Here is an 18,871-nt window from a genome sequence, read left to right as displayed (position 1 = left end):
AAAGGTTTGTCTTTTTAATTCTGCTGGTTGATGACAATCATCAACTGTCTAAGTCTCTACCGGTGGTGGTATGACTTCAAGCTGATCTCTGAGATATTCAAAAGTTTCCTTAGGCAAAGGTTTTGTGAAAATATCTGCAAGCTGTTCTCTAGTATTCACATAAACTAGTTTTATCTCTTTTTCTTCAACTTTTTCCCTTAGAAAATTTAGTTTGATAGAAACATGTTTAGTTTTGGAATGTAATACCAGATTCTTAGATATATCAATTGTTGTAGTGTTATCACAATATATAGTAATGGGTTCCTTGCATTTTACCTTTATCAGTTTGTGAAATCTGCAATCCTAAGAAAAAAATTATTTCTCCAATCATAGACATTTCAAATTCTTGCTGCATTTTAATGGAAAATTCCTTACATAATCCATCTTCTCCTCCAAAGATTATATCATCAACAAATACTTCAATAATCAAGATGTCATCATTAGCTATTTCGTAATATAAATTGCTATCTGCATTTCCTTTAGTAAAACCAATCTTTAAAAGATACTTATCCAACCTTGCATACCAAGCTCTTGGGGCTTGTTTCAATCCATACAGAGCTTTTCTTAACCTGCAAACCATATCATTGTCATCTATTAAAGAAAATCCATCAGGTTGTTCAATATATACTTCCTCTTCAAGATCTCCATTCAAAAATGCACATTTAATATCCATTTGATAAACTTTGTAGTCCTTGTGAGATGCAAAAGCCAAGAATAATCTAACTGCCTCAATTCTAGCTACCGGTGCAAAGGTTTCATTGTATTCAACTCCTTCTTTCTAAGAATATCCCTTACACACTAGTATTGCTTTATTTCTGACAACCTTACCATCTTCATTAAGTTTGTTTCTAAATACCCATTTGGTTCCAATTACATTTTTATCTTTAGACCAGGGAACTAATGTCCAAGTATTATTTTTCTCAATTTGTCCTAATTCTTCTTCCATAGGTTTAATCCAAAATTTATCTTCACATGCCTCATTGATAGATGATGGTTCAATTTGAGAAATAAGACATACCTCTTCATTTGCCAATCTTCCTCTTGTCATAACTCCTTTAAATTTGTTTCCAATTATCTGATCTTCAGAATGATTCAATCTTACGTACTGGGGTGTCTTAGTTTTCTATTGTTCTTCAATTACTGTGGAATCCTCTGATGATACCGGAGTAACTGGATCTTCATTCTGTACTAGTGGATTCAATATAGGTTCATTTGTCACACTTTCTGTTGCTAGTTTAGAGTCTATATGCCTTGAAGTTCCTCTGAATTGTTCATCAATCTTTACATTTGTACTCTCAACAATTTTTTGCAATCTCTTATTGAAACATCTATATGCCTTGCTCTTAGATGAATAACCAAGAAATATTCCTTCATCACTTCTAGGATCAAATTTTCCAATATACTCATCTCTTCTGATATAACATTTATTTCCAAAAATTCTTAAATACTTAAGAGTAGGAGTATTACCAAACCATAGTTCATGAGGGGTCTTACCGGTTTCACCTTTGATGTGAATTTTGTTGAATGTATAGACACCAGTGCTAACTGCCTCTCTCCAATACACATGTGGTAGATTTGCTTCTGATAACATACTTCTTGCTGCATCCAAGATAGTTCTGTTTTTCCTTTCAACAACTCCATTCTGCTGTGGTGTTTGAGGTGCTGATAACTGTCTTCTAATTCCATTCACTTCACAGAATGTATTAAAGTCCTTAGATGTGAATTCTCCTCCTTGATCTGATCTTAAACATTTGATTTTCTTACCGGTTTCATTTTCAACCATTGCTTTGAATAGTTTGAACTTCCCAAGTGCTTCTGATTTTTCTCTGAGAAAAGTAACCCAACACATTCTAGAATAATCATCAATAATTAGCACAAAATATCTATCACCTTGTAAGATTTTAGTTCTAGCTGGCCCACATAAATCAGTGTGAATTAAATTAAGAGCATTATTGGATTTTTCTGGAATACTTTTGAAACTAGCTCTAACTTGTTTTCCAAATTGACATTCCTTAAAAATTGTATTATGAGGTTTCACAATTTTAGGTAGATCTCTAACTGCCTTAGAAGTACTGATTTTTACCATGGAATCAAAGTTTACATGACATAGTCTCTTATACCATAACCAACTTTCATCTATATGTGCAATCAAGCATGCCTTTTCACTGTTATTCAAATGAAAGATATTGCCTCTAGTCTGATTACCGGTTGCAATTTCCAAACCAGTTCTATTCATGATTTTGCATTTTCCATTTTTAAATTGTAACTGAAATCCCTTCTCAACTAATTGACCAACACTTAAAAGATTATGCTTTAATCCTTCAACATAGTAGACATTGTCAGTGTTATGCTTACCATCAAGAGATATTGAACCCTTACTTTTGTCTCCAGTCATGCGATGTGAGCATCCTGAGTCAATGATCCATTCATCCTTTGCTTCAACTTTAGCTGCTAGGGCTTGTTCTACTGGTTGAGCAATAGGTGTCAGTTGATCTTCTATTATAGCAACAAAAACCCATCCATTGTCTGTTGGATCCTCATCAGAATCATCAGTCACACCTTCATCAGCAATGTAATAGGATTTGTCTTTGTTCTTCTTAAATTTGTATCTCTGATATTCAGGATTAGGCTTGTATGTTCTTCTAGCTTCTTCTCTTAGTCTAGCATGTCTATCAGGGCATCTCGAAGCCATATGCCCAATCTTATTGCAGTTAAAACATTTAAAGGGTGCTTTACCTTCATACTTACTTCCAATTGGGCCTTTTGGCATTTTTCTTGCAAATAGTGCTTCAAGTTCTTCAAGCTCTTCATTCTCCTTTCTGGTTTTTTCAAGTTCTCTTGCATAAAAGGCTCTCCAGTCTGATTTGTCAAATGATGGAGTAGATGATGTTGATGCTTTAAAGGCTAAATCAATTTTTATAGTAGCAACAGGACCAAATTCCTCAATTTCAAAGGCTAAAAGTTTACCAATCAATGTATCCCCAATTACTGATGTATTAGGCATTGTTCTCAACTCATTTATAGTAGTAACCTTCATTTTATATGTCGGTGGCAATCCTCTTAAGATTTTTGAAACAATTTCATCCTCACTCAAGGTTCCTCCACAACATTTAATACCCAAAACAATTTCATTTACTCTTTCCATAAAAGCAAAAATCCTTTCATCTTCTTCCATTTTGAGATGTTCATACTTGACTCGGAAGCTTTCAAGTTTTGCAATCTTAACTGTGGAATCTCCTTCATTTAGTGTTTCCAAATGATCCCAAATAGCTTTAGTAGTAGACCTATCTAATAATCCCATTATTTATTGATCTGATAATGCGCTCAAAAGTGCTTCTCTTGCTTTGCAATCATTCTCTTCATCTTTGGCTAAAGTAGTTGGAGTAGTCTGACTAGCTACAACAGCAGTATAACCATTCTTTGTAACTTCTCAGATGTCTTTACCAATGCAATTAAGATGTGTCTCTATTCTCATCTTCCATATCCCATAGTTGGTTCCATCAAGTTTAGGACTGTCCTTCCTGAAGTAATTAGTAGACATTGGATCTCCTCAAGTTGTTAAATTTCTGCAAAAGAGGACTAAGCTCTGATACCAATTGTTAGATCCTAGAGACAACTAAGAGGGGGGGGTGAATCAGTTGTCTAATAAATTCAAACCAAAAACCAATTAACTAACTTAATGCTTAATACCGGTAAACCAGTTAAGTATGTCGGTAGATAGTGTTAACAATAAATTACTATTCCAGTAAGTATTAATGCATGAAACATAAACATAAAGTCATCCACAACACATAACACCAATATTTGTATGTGGAAACCCTGTAAGGGGAAAAACCATGGTGGGAAACCTTACCCACAATCAGATGATACTATTGCAGATAGTAAGTGTACATAAATGGGGTCTACAAATGTAGAAAGGCCAACAGCCTAGAGCTCACTGCTCAATCACAAAAATGGGAGTCACACTGACTACAGTTGGATGGTTAAATCCAATAAGAATGTACTGTACAAAATAGCATCTTCATATGCTGGATTCAGTACCCATGTAATGCTGATATGCTAATACAAAAACCTAGCTTCACCTTCAAATGATGTCTTCATGTATTCCTCTTCTTAATCTCGCATATACCTTTACTCAATTCTTTTTTGCATTGCACATTTGATCTTACAAATAAGATCTTACATTTATACCATAACCTAAGACCAATTTTAGTAGGTCGGCTCTACAAGATATTACAATAAAAACATTTTACATACAATATAATATTCGATGCAATTAACCGATTAAACATGTCGGCCTAATGAATTTACATCAATAATAAATCATCTCCATAGTGTGCCATGCTGATCTAGAAAAGATAAACCTGCCGGTGTAACCCTAGATAACCTGGACCTATTTGCCGGTAAAAGCAAATATGCAAATATGAATATACCAATGATTAATTCTTCAAAAAAAAGTGTCCACATGATGTCTTTGACATTACCAAGTGTCTTCCATATTATTCTAGATACCGGTGAACATTATATCCTGCCGGTGAACCATATATCAGTAATTGTGCAATAGTTGCTTGCCAGTGAATGTTGCTGGATCTCAAAGTGCTAGTTTTTAGTAGGTGTTGACATCAATGACAAAACCATACCAAAATACCAACACATGGAAGACTTCCAGATTTTGTTAGGAGACATCTACCTACCTCATAATTCTCATGTTTGATGGTAGAATAAATATAGGATAGGTTGCTGTGCTAGATTCACTAAAAGTGGACTGGTTCTTGTTCAAAAACAATTTCCTTTCCTTATTCTATGATTTCAATAAACACCATCATCGTAGTTGTTGGGAGTGGATCAACTAAGTAGTTAGGGTAGTTAGTTTCTTTTATATAAATGCATCAGTCCTTCCTTTTACAAGAAGCTTAGAACAACATATATGTAACTATTGTCTTTCAGTGATACATTTTTTCTTAATACAGTCTACTTTTTTGTAATAATGTATTTTTGTGAGAATGAATGATGAGTGAAATAATATATCAATTTTCTATGTTTGATTAAGTATCGAGAGACACCCAATGGGGACCACTTGGTGAGGATTCTGTCTATTTCATTAGCAGGTAGATTTCATTTGGTTAGTAGTTGCAATTCTAGTAGTTCATTGTTCCTGTAGCCACAAAAATCTTGTTTTATGACTATTCTTATAGCCAAGGCAAAACAAAGAAATTTCTTTCTTCTTGCTGGAAATTTCTTCATTCTGCACTATTTTAATTGTGTTTCAGCAATTAGAACATGTTTGGTTTTTATGTGAATCTATTTCGTGCAACTCTAAGTATCTCTTAATGCATAAACCATGCTAAATCATTTCAAGTTATACACCCCTGGGTTGACATATAAATGAGCTCTAAGGATGAGAATGATAGCTACTTAGTAAGGATATCTCTTATATGCTTATCTCTTCATTTCTACTTTACTGAGAGTATGACCATAAGATCATACTCTGCTAAAGTGGGGGATAAATGTAGCATCATAAATTGTACACCTTTACTAGTGTGTCTAATTTTACACTCTCCTAGCACCTACTTTAGTACTTCCCTTTCTTCTATGAATTATAGGACCTTTAATGATTTAAATTAATATCATGGGTCTTATTCCACTTTATTACATCATCATACTCTTATTTGGGCCATTAATTTTAGTTGTGCCATTTACTATTTAATCTTGATTAAATACTAATATTACCCTAATTTCAACTCTCAAAGCATATTTCACATATCTACATGTCTTGGTTTGAGCCACTAAGATAAATTTAGCGTTAGAGTCATGCTATCTCGCATCCCTAGAAAATAAAAAAAAATTGGTCGAACCAGCGTATACTACGTAGTCCCAAACTTTTTCCCCCAAATTTCGGAAGCTTAATTGGGCAGTCTTACCCTATTCAAATCTAGCTTCATGTGAAAATATATCAATTCTAAGTCAGCCTAAAGGTGACTTTCATTATGAGAATCCCTATATAAGGCATCCCTCTCAATTCATTTTCATGATCTAATCTTATGCTAACATTATCATCAATACAAGAGCAATTCTTCTTCAAGAGCAAATCTAATTCAAGGAGCAGCAAACTACATAAAGACATCTTCATATTATGTTTCAATTATGATTTCATGATAGATTTTAAGTGATTTATAACTTTATTGCATCAACACATGGATTACTTATCCTAAGAGCATTGCATCTTAGGATAAGTAACCTATTGAAGGTATAACCATCCACATTGAAGTATTTCAACCTTGCCTTCCAAAGGAAAGCTTTTCCAATTCAGTTCAAGTTTAATTTCTATTTCAATTAGAGTTAATTCCAAACTCATGGTTTTCCCTAAGTCAAAACCCTATCCACAATGCCCTTTCTTTCCTCTTATGTGTAGCTACAGGTACTTAGTTGATTCGAGAAGACCAAAACAACATCATGGTCCAAAAACTGTGTTGTTGTGACGTAATCACACATTGCCCAATTTTAATGGGGACCCCTCTTTTCTTAGCTTAGTTGTTGTAAATAAGTGTCTTAGTTTAGTATAGCTTAATGTGTGTTTCTTAAATTAAAAAATCCAAAAAAATTAAAAAATCCAAAAAATAAATAAATAATTCAAAAAAATAAAAATTTGAAAATTAAAAAAATTGAAAATCATAAAATTTTGGGTTAAGGCATGGAAAATAAGCAGTGCCTTTCAGTAGCACTACTGCTCAGTAGCAATAGCACTGTTGCTTCTAAGTGATGTCATTGTTGCTTAGCAGCACTACCACTGCCGCTTTTGAGTGGTGCTTATTTGTGTCTTTACTGCTTTTCAAAAGTATTGCACGCTTCATGTATTGCTCATCATTGGTCCTAGCAATGTAAAGTCGTTCAAAATTTAATATTCATTTGCACGATGAGCAAAGCGTAAGTTCAAGTGGATAACTGAAGGTGGCAAAGGTACGCAATACAAATGCTTGAGCAACAATGGCTTAGAAAATTGTCATGATGTAAGTCCAGAAGACATTTAATGATCACTTTAGAGTCGATGAACAAGACCCAAGGACAAGATCTTTTCATTTAAATCAAATAAAAAGGGTCAATATTAATTTGCATGTTGTTGTGTTGATCATTTAATAAAAAACGATTTTGAGATTTTCAATTTCATAATAACAACGAATAAGACAAGTATCAAAGGTGGCAACTCGATGTCAAATAATGGGTGACTAAGTGATTGCAATAAAGAATGCCATGACATGACAATTGGAACTTTAAGAAAGGTGGTGAGCTTAGCAACAATACAATTGCCATTGGGCCACATTTAATACATGATGATTGGAGTGCCATATTCAATTATTCAATTCTTAAGAATGTTACAATTTGACCAAATGACATTTAATGCATGATGCCCATCGAATTTCAAGAAATAATATATGTCATTTAATTTATGTGATTTGACATTGAATTGGGAGTGGTTGATATGTTTGTTTCCCCAATTCGAATTCCTTAAATAAATTTTGCCCAAGGATGTGATGACTTATCGATTACCTTCAAATTGATCATTTTATTTGATCAATTTGTAACTGATTTGCTCTTATCTATCTGAGTTCGGATCACACACAACTACGATTTACAATTCTGATTGAACTATGAGGCAGCGATCTTATTTTGGCAAAAGGCGACTAGGGTCTGATTGAACATCAATGATTTCACCTTGATACACAGTAGAGACATTAGCGATCAAGTTTTTATCATATTTTGGCCATGTAAAGGCAAGTGACCCTAATCTGATAGAGGCAAGCATAAAAGTAGCGATTTTGGCACAAGATAGATGTGGCAATTGGTCTCTTTAAGGCAGTGATTCAACTTCAACAAATTTGATAGAGAATTCATTCATTATCATTATCACGATGAGGAAAGTCGATCATCATTCAACGCTGATTTGGCCCATCCAAGGTGGCACTCTTGTAATTGTTCAGCATCAACAACTTCATCAATCATCATCAACGACTACAACAAACTAACCACTTTGAATCAATGAATTCTACCAGCTATAGTAAGCAACAACGAGTTCGTTTTGAGAGTACGATTCTGCCACAAGTTGCATCACACTTAAACAGTCACAATGCATACATTATGGGCACGATTCCAAATTGATACATTACTTTGACAGCGAATCAAACTGGAAATAACGATCTGGGCAGAGAAAAGGATACAGTGAAGACATTTATTTGAGTGTGACCTGCGATTTTGAAGAGGGCAATGAATTTGTTTCTTCCAAACACTGGCAAATTGATCAACATCGAATTACCTTCAATGAATTTTGAATATCTTTTGATCATCTATAGGGGTTCATTATTTGTAGAGGTGGTCATTTTGTTTCATGTCAAGGGTGCGGATAGAAGCATTTAGTCAAGAATCCAATTTACAAAGCAATAAGTTTTGACTTGAGGCTTAGATTTTGAAAATATTTATACTTTAATGTAGAGATGTTGTAACTTAAAATATTAACTTTTACTTGTAAATGTTATTGTCATTTAAAAAAATTAATCTAAGCATCTCTCATAGGAAAAGGAGGATTATGGCAAGACAAGGTCTACATCAAGGCGTGAGGAGCAACTATCAACATCAAGTATTCAAAGAAATTTTTACAATCTTGAATTTCCTTGAGAAATCCAAGAATCTTTGCCAATATAGGCAAATGAAAGCTAATGAATGCAGATGATCAAGACATGTGATTGTTTCAAAAGAGTTAATCAAAGTTAGAAGATCAACTTGAGAAAAGTCATCATCACATCAAGCACTCGTAAATGTTGAGTATCAAGAGATATGTTGCGTTCATTTACACGCTTGCAATGAGTTACAAAGAGCAAGTTGAGGTGGCACCAAGTCGTCATTATATCCAATCACATTATTTCACAAGAAGGTATCCAGATTCGATGAACCTAACAAAGGAGATAACCACCATGTTGGATCTCAAATCAACAGATTGGATAGGTTCTAAGGAGATGCCAACTCCTATGATCAACACCTCCAATTGACTTAGCCAACTTATAGAGTGAACCTATTTGGTTACTAACTCCCTCACTTTAGGCTCTGCAAGAACTGGGTGGGTATACCTATTCACTAGTCACTTTTGATGACTAATGCCTTTTATAGCAGATTGAATATCTTGATCTAAATTTTTTCCTATCTCAAAATGGCATAGGTTCCTAGGATAGGTGGCTTCTAGATGAGTTCAAGATTGTTGTTGTGAAAGCTATTCGATCTTTGTGCTTAAAATTTATATGTATACACTACTGCTAATTGATTATATATATCCTACTCAACTATTCCTATTGCTTTAAAGTAAAGGTAATTGATATGGTAAAAAGTTGTTGTTTATGAATGATCAGTGTCTTTCCTCTTGTTTGGGCCACAGAGTCTATTGCTTCAACAAGACTTTAATGTATTCTTCTATGAGACAATTTTTAAATCACCCCCCAGGTAGATCTGTCAGTCACCCTTCCTCAAAAAGATCTATTTTAGTAGTCTTATGCTAGAATTTGCTCGAATGAATTTAACCCTTACTTTAAGAGACCATTCAAGGAAGACTTACAAGGAACAGTTACAATCCATAAGTAGGCCTTTTATTCAAATTAATAGCAGCAAGAAAATAAACTTCACTAGGAAGATACAAGCAACCTTATCTTTTATGAGACAATATAACAGAACAACTGCCAATTGAAATAAAAAACTCACAACACATATGTAAAGGAAAAAACAACTGATTATATTGATAGAGTTTTGAAAATTACAAAAACTCCCAGAGTATATAATACATCTATTTCTTAATGTCCTTTTGTTTTACAAGAAACCTCTCATATATATGAGAACAAAAAATATCTTTACGAAAAGTCATGTCTCTTCCCAACATCAACAACCAAAGGATAACCTCCATATATATGTTGACTTTGGATAACCTCCATAAATATCTTAGCGAGGATTTGTTTTTCCTAACAGGTGTTCTCTTTGATGCAGGGAAGAAGAGTCAGCTTGCCATATTCTCCACCAGTGTACTTTCAACTAGGAAATTTGGAAAATTATTTTTAGTAGGTGGAAGCTAAGCTGGATTTTTCCGAACTCTCTAGGGGAGTTCTAGCAGAAATGGTACTGTCCTAGCCCCAACCCTAAGATTGTGGAACTTTGGAAAATTACTTTTTCCTAATGTTATTTGGAACATCTGGAAGGAGCGCAATAATAGGATTTTTAGGGATAAAATTGCTAAACCTGAAGTTATGGTGGATAAAATATATAGAAGTATATTTGAATGTCTCAATGGTACTGATCATGGTCTAGTAGCTAAAGAAGACTTTAATGATAGGTGGAACCTTTTTACAACCAAAACTAGTAAGGAGAAGGGTAGGGAAGGCCTGGTGTGGTGCTTTCCTCTTCAGGGATGGATAAAGGCCAACTTTGATGGGGCGTCGAAGGGGAATCCGGGTAAAGCTAGTTATGGGGGCATAGTCAGGAATTTTGCTAGAAGTTGCCTAGTGGCGGTTTCCGGCCCTCTGGGTAGTCAAACCAGTCATTATGCTGAAGCTTCAGCTACTCTGAATACTCTTATTATAGCTAAGAACCTAAATCATGCCAATTTATGGCTAGAGGGAGAATCACTAAATATTATCAAGTACTTGAAGGGGGAAACCGAGCCATCGTGGTCTATTGAAAACATAATTTTGAAAGCAAGAGAAATTATTGCTAGTTTTAAAGTTATCATAATTGAACATGCCTTTAGAGAAAAAAATTTGGTTGCGGCTGGCTTGGTGAACCTAGGCGTTAACTCCGAAGCTCAAACTATTTGGCATGGGGAAGATAATATTAATTTTAGTATTAAAGATCTCCTAAGAAAGGATAGATTTACGGGGAAAGAAGGATCGCATAATCATGATAGCTGAAATGAGTATTTTATGCATTTATAGAAAGGTGATGATTACTTGGAAAAGTGGCAGAATTGCAATCAAAGATATTAACACTCCGCACACTTTGTGGGTTTTCATTTTCAAAAATCCAAGAGATAATGGGAAGAAAGCTTTGAGCTTGCAGAAGAACAGAGGTGACATTCTAAAACTGAATATGGGAGGGGATCTAAGGAGGGAGGAACTAGACAACATTTCCAGATGGAAGGAAATGCCAAAAGTATGGATGAAGCTGGAAAAAGGGTCCCTGATGAATTTTATGGAGAAGTTGGTTGATTACGATAAAGGTAGGGTTAATCTTGCAGTCTCCAAAATAACCTAAAATTGGAGTAATGGGTCTTTTAAAATCCATGGTGTGAGGTTCAAACTGAACGTGGGCCTCATAGCGACTGTTACAGGTATGCCCCACTCAGCGCCCAATTTTTTTAGAGATCTTAAAGTTTCCAATAATGCAGTTAAACTGTTCCCGCTTAAGAAAAAGGAGGGCTAAAATTGGTAAAGCCACAGGGGGTTATTATGATGCCTCCAACATCAAGAAAATTTGGGGCTGGGTGTTGAATGCGATCGTGGAATACATAACTGTTGAGGGTCATTTTACTAGGGCCCATGCATACCACTTTGTGCTATTAAACCACTTCAGGCATGAAAATGATGAATACTAAGAGGGGGGGTGAATTAGTATGCCAAAAATCTCTGCACTTAAACACTTTGCAAGACTAATAGTAAACTAGTAAAATAGTTTAGCAGACAAACCGGTTAACACACATGCAAACCAAATAGCTAATAATGCATTCACCCATAGAAACAAGAACACCATAACACAAGAGATTTTGACATGGAAACCCAAATGGGAAAAACCACGGTGAGATGGAACTCACAAGTAACTATCTGCAGAATAGGAACCAGACTGGTTAAGGTCAGACCGGTTAAGGTCTTACAATGTTCTTTATCAGAACAGATCCTGTTAGGAATCTCAATCTCTGTTAGGAGATAAGTCTGATTAAAGACTACCTTGCTAGAGGATTTTAGATCCACAAATGTGAACCACCTTGTTAGAGGATTTACAAAAGGCTTTTGGGCCTACCCCATTAAGGGCTACAGACTTGTCAAAGATGTGACTAATCAATAAGTGTTTGATCTAGCTAGTAGCACAGACTGCTTGGTTAGATCCTTGATAGCTCGTTCCTAATGCACTCTAGCATTACTTCAGTCTTCTACACATTCATATTCTCTCCAACTCCTCAACCACCTTAAACCCTAGCAACAACATAAACTTTTGCTACAAACACATCAACAACCTAAAACCCTAGACATGATGTCCTTATAAAGGAATCTGATTTCAAGTCGGTCCAATAGGATTACATAACAATTTCCTAGGTTCAATGAACCTAGACATACTTGGTACCACAACACAAAAAGCACCGTTAAAGTGTCGACACCGTCAAACAATTGGTGGATGGTAACTCATCACAAAATGCCAGTTGGTAACTCATCACAAAATGCCAGTTGGTAACTCATCACAAAGTATTACCGGTTCATCAAAAAATGTTGGTTGCTAGTTTGACAAAAATGAAGACTGGTAAAAATGTGTTATGCTACTTTAATCCCTCGTACCACTTGGGATCCACAAACCGCTTGGGGTCAACATGTCGCTTCAGACCAGGAAACACATTCTACAAAACACCTATAGTCTAAAGACTATAATACAACATACCGGTTGGAACAAATACCGGTTGTGCTCTAACTCATACATAGAAAGGGGATCTCAATGCAAGTGTGTGTCCATCAATGACAATCACAACATAAACATCAAAAATACCAACAATCTCCCCCTTTGGCATTGATGGCAACACTTAGGAAAATAAAATTTTGACATCTAAGTGTTTTACAACAAAATCATGCCATTAGCAAAATTGCTCCCCCTAAGCATATACACTATCCCTTTAACAATACAATGTATAACACTTTTGCATATAGAGCATAAACATTAAGATATTCAGAGCATATATCAAAATTTTGATTACCAGATACTTCTCCCAAATAGAATTCTTCTTCCCCTTTGCCAACAATGACAAAGTACAGCTGAATAACCCTGTTTTCATTTGATATTAAAATAATAAAAGCTTATGACAATAAGGAATAATACTTGTCAAAAATAGATTTAAAGTCCTGCAAGAATTGTTTCATCGACAAAGACCAAGACTCAAGTAGGGAGGTGGCTACTTCTTTTTCTATCTACATCTGGGAGACCTGTTCTTCCATGACATCAATTGTGCTCATCTCTTGTGTAACTATTAAGGCATCCAGGTTCAGATATCACTTCTAAAGAATTTACAATCATGGGAGTAGAACCAGTTGTAGCTCTTGCAAATCTCTAGACCGAGTGTTGATCTCTTGCTCCATTTTTGCTGACTGGATGTAAAACCGGTGAACGGTTTACCCATAAGTTGTAAAGGAATCATAAGGTGGCTTGAATGTGCTCATATAGGACTGCAAGTCTGTTTGAAGATTTTTCTTCTGAGCTAGCACATCATCATAGAATAGATGGGGTTGGCAAATCTTGCTAAGTAGCAGATTTCCCTCATCTAGAGCGTCCCTTATATCCTTTTGTTCTTTCTTCAGTTCAGACCGGAGCTCATTCAACTTCTTCACCAGAGCTATATTAAGAGCTTTTTGATGCTCCTTCTTGACATTTGCCTCTACTGCCTCTTCTAGGCTCTGCACCTGATCATCCACTACTGTGCATAGGAGCTTAAGTTTAGCTAGTGATGAATCGGTGTTGGGAAGATTTGTACCGGGTATCAAACCGGTAAGAGTGTCCACAACCACTTGAATTACATCCTGCTCCTTCTTCCTTCGAATAATTTCAAGGTACTCTTGAGCAACCTTGATGCTCTGCATTAGCTCCATTTCACTTGTAGACTAGAGACCAATAGGACTGGTGAGATCAGCTGGTTTGGCTTGACTCCTGGTTGCCTTCAGAGTCTCCATCTGGGTGCTCTTCTCCGCTTCTCCTGCCTTGTCCTCTTCCGCTTTCTTCTTCTTCGCTTCTCTCCTCTTCTCCACTTCCTTATCCTCCTCTTTTTTTTCTTCTCTTCTTCTTTCCTTTTCTCCTCTTCTTTGTCCTCCTCTTCCTTCTTCTTCTTCTCTGCTTCCTTCCTCTTCTCCTCTTCCTTGTCTTCCTCTTCTTTCTTTTTCTTTTCATCTTCTTGCTTCTTTTTCTCTTCTTCATCCTTCTTCTTCTTCTCCTCTTCATCCTTTTTCTTCTTCTCTTCTTCATCCTTTTTCTTCTTCTCTTCTTCATCCTTTTTCCTCTGCTCGGCCTGTTTCTTTTTCGCTTCCTATCTGTCCTCGGCTTGCTTATCAACCTGTTTAGCCTATTGCTCCTATCCTATTGCCTCAGATGTTGTTTCTTGAGTAACACCCTCTACATCCAGAGCATCACCATCAATGGTCTCAATTGGTTCAACAACCGGATTTCCTTCATCATCAAATACTTCGTCTGGTTTGGATATAATCGGTTCTTTTTCAGCTTGCCGGTTGGCTAGATGCACTTTGTGAGACTAGACAGTGGTTGTCATATACTAATGAGTGTCTTTTTCGACATCATCAACTCTACCTTCTAATAGCCATAGTCTTCTTCTTCTAGTGAAGAAGAGTCCTTTATTTTGGTCAATAACATCAAATAATTTAGAATTTGACAGGTCAGGAAAGTACTATGCAAAAACTTTCTCCCTAATTTCATGTTCCTTCTCTATGGCAATGCACCATCTATTATCTAATGACTTATATAAAGAATCTGGTGTCTAAGATTTAATCTCTGAGGGCGATCGGTCATTAACACATAAATAATGAGTTATTTCCTTTTCAATCGCTTCCTTTTCATCATCATTAAAGTCATCAAAATACTCAATTAAGTCATGTAGCACTTTTCTCCTAATATTCTTTATTGTTCTTTGACAATGTGTCAAAGGTTTATAGGAAGAGATATCTATATTTACCGGTGCAGATGATGCCAGTTCATTCTTTGTCTTTCTCTTTGCTTGATGTGTTTTCTTTGGTTTTTCCTCAGACACAGTTTCTTCTGAGTCTGGAGAGGTATTCCTTGTCTTCCTCTTTCTCTCGAACACTTTAGCTGGTGCCACTTCAGGTTTCTTCTTAGCTAGTGACTGCTTGGTCACTTTTGGAGTTGTAGTAGTAACCGGTGCTGATGCTGCAGGCACTACCTTTGCCTTCTTCACTGCAGGTTCTTTTCCTTTCTTTGCAGAGGGTTACTCAACCAGTGTAACCCTTTCCAGATAGGTTCTGGTCCTTTTTGCCTTAGGATCAAGAGGTGAGGCAATAAGGGTAGAGGCATACCCTTCCAGCATATCATACATCACCTCATAGCCCATTGGCTCCACTTCTTCCTATCTGGGCTCAACAGCCTCCATTATGCATTTATCCACTTGGATGGTGAAACAAATAGCGTCTTCATATTTCTTGATGATGTCACTTGATATCCTCATTCTTTGGCTCATTTTTCATCTGAACTCATCAAAATACTTGTTTAGAACATCAGGGTAACCAGTTCCAATTGCTTGAATGCTTTCCTTGATTTTCTTGGTCACCGGTTGGTCAGCAGACCACTGGACATCTCCTACTCCTAGAAAGTAGCCTTGGAAATAGAAGAAGAACCCAACCAGTAGTTGACCAAACTTGAACCTTAATGCATTATCCTAGTTGATCGACTTCAGATTCAACAGGAGTTGTCTCTGCATACTGATGCATAGGTCAAATGATGCATCCTCCTTTATCATCCAGTAAGCGACATTTACTGCTGCAATAGATACAAAGTTAATTCTACTGGCAGAGAATGTCCGGTAGCCTATCACCATGCAGACATACTTAACCAGATAATCCTTGATAGAATTGACTGTCATGCCTCGTGAGTCGCTCACTGAACTGGTGAGCTTGGACATTTCCATTTTGCTTACCGTCCTTAGGGTTGGCACTTCCCTTGTGTTGTAGAAACCGATGACTGCATGAATTGCCTGCGGCGTGATATCAAGTGTTCTCTCCAGGTACATCTTGTCACCATGGACTCTACTCAGAATGATCCTTATATGATCCTCTGTGAAATCCTCCAGGAAGTAAATAACATTGTGGAGCTTTTTCTTCTCCAAAATATTATACTCTGGTTTGATCTTCTTATCCTTTCCACAAAATAAACCTAACTGGGAGTGGACAGCTAGAGACCCTAGGTCTTCAATCTTGCAATCTATGTAGTTAGAAATTCTCTCTTCTACTATCACACCAGCCGGAACTTGTGATAGGGCATTATACTTAGACTTTCATTGAATAAAACTTGCAAATTCGATAGATGCACTAGAGTTGGTATGAGATGTGGAAGCCATGATAGAAATTTTAAGAACTTGAGAAATACCTTTTGAAACATTTGAATTTAGGGCTTGCAGATTCTCCTTCACTTCACACTCCATTGGTTGCTGAATCACCACTTTGTGTTCTCCACTTGACTGTTTGCAGTTTGAATTTGAATCTCCTTCGCGGTTTCTCAATTTCTCAAAATCTCAGCTCAAATCACCTTTTCGTCACTCTGCTCTTTGAAAAACTTTTCTTCACTCAAAAACTGATAGCGAGAAATGATTTGAAAAATTCTTTTAAGCATATTCCTAACCTACTGTCATTAATGCTCCTCCATTAGGGCGTAAACCCTAATTTGCCTTTTTACTATTTCTGGTCTTCTACCAAATGGCAGGTATCACATATCGGTTAAGGTCTTTTACCGGTGTAAACCAGGGGTTCGAAACATTTTGCCATTTTCTCCCCCTAAGCTTTTCTGAAGCTTAGTTTGTCGGTTCCATGATTTCCACACTAGGTGCAGAAACCGGTTCCTCTTGTAACACTGTTGGTTTCTTCTTCCAGGTTTTGTTCATGTCCGCTTGAACAATGTCAACATCAATGTTTCCTTCCGGAGTGACTGGTATATCATCAGATATGTTCTTTCTTGATCTACAGAATCTGGCAATGTGACCCGGTTTGTTGCAGTGATAGCAGACCAATCCAGGTGCTCTCCAAGGTCCATTGTTACTGTTCATCTGATTACCGCTTGATAGCCACCGCTTCTTTGTTGATGATTGAAGGCATTAAACCAGTTGTGATTCCAGTTCACAAAAGGTTCAGGACTAGCTCCTTGGGTCCTCTGAGGATATCTATCAATGTTGTTCATAACTGACTTGCATTCAGATACTCTATGCCCATACTTGTTGCATGTATAACAGTTACCATTGAATCTGAAGGATCTAGGCTTATCGTTTAGGAAATAAGGAAAATTGTTGTAAGCCTTACTCCTACACACATTTGCAATATGTCCTTCTTTAAGACAGTTGAAGCAAATAGGTTTAAACTTTTGCTTACCTTTATCCTTTGATGCTGGTTGTTTCTTTGATGTTCCAGCATTTGTACCAGAGGTCTCACCTTCCTCATGACTGGAATAACCAAGTCCATTGGTATTCTTGACCGGTTTGGCAGATTCAAGCTTTTTCTCTAGCTTGACAGCACTCTTGTTGAACTTAGAAAGTATTTCCTTTGACACAGAGAGTTCTTTGGAAATAGCAGCATTTGTTTCCAATAGGTTTTCATTCTCAGAGATGGCAATGTTCAATTCTCCTTGCATGTCTTCCTTTTCCACTTTTCTTGCATGGAGTTGAGCAGTTAGGGCACTGATCTCTTATTTCAGCTTGGAGATCTCATGATCTCTTTCTTTCACCAGATCTTCAGCTTTCCTCCGGTTCTCAAGCTCTTGACACATCCGAATAGTCAGTCCTTCCAACTCCTTTCTCAGGTTGGAGTTTGATTCATTCAACTTATTTACTTCTGCAATTAGGGCTTCCATGTCAGCTTCATCTGAAGAACTATTTTCAAATAGCTCCATCAGCTTTTCAGCATGTTCTCTCCTTTTTGCTTGAGATGCCTTGTATTTGACCATAAGATCATCATAGGCTTGCTCAGACTGAGTGAGCCAATGAGTAAGTTCCCTTATAGAGTATTCCCCCATATCTCTTTCCAAGTGGTTAAACTTATAGAAAGGTAGGCTCTGATACCAATTGATGAATACTAAGAGGGGGGGTGAATTAGTATGCCAAAAATCTTTGCACTTAAACACTTTGCAAGACTAATAGTAAACCGGTAAAACAATTTAGCAAACAAATCCGTTTAACACACATGCAAACCAAATAGCTAATAATGCATTCACCCACAGAAGCAAGAACACCATAACACAAGATATTTTGATGTGGAAACCCAAATGGGAAAAACCACGGTGAGATGGAACTCACAATAACTATCTGCAGAATAGGAACTAGATTGGTTAAGGTCAGACCGATTAAGGTCTTACAATGTTCTTTATCAGAACAGATCATGTTAGGAATCTCAATCTCTATTCGGAGATAAGTCCGATTAAAGACTACCTTGCTAGAGGATTTTAGATCCACAAATGTGAACCACCTTGTTAGAGGATTTACAAAAGGCTTTTGGGCCTACCCGGTTAAGGGCTATAGACTTGTCAAAGATGTGACTAATCAATAAATGTTTGATCTAGCTAGTAGCACAGACTGCTCAGTTAGATCCTTGATAGCTCGTTCCTAATGCACTCCACCATTACTTTAGTCTTCTACAGATTCATATTCTCTCCAACTCCTCAACCACCTTAAACCCTAGCAACAACATAAACTTTTTCTACAAACACATCAACAACCTAAAACGCTAGACATGATGTCCTTATAAATGAATCTGATTTCATGTCGATCCAATAGGATTACATAACAATTTCCTAGGTTCAATGAACCTGGACATACTTGGTACCATGACACAAAAAG

Source organism: Cryptomeria japonica, chromosome 9 (genome assembly GCF_030272615.1).
Source record: "Cryptomeria japonica chromosome 9, Sugi_1.0, whole genome shotgun sequence".
NCBI lineage: Eukaryota > Viridiplantae > Streptophyta > Pinopsida > Cupressales > Cupressaceae > Cryptomeria > Cryptomeria japonica.
Note: the sequence above shows the minus strand (reverse complement) of the source record.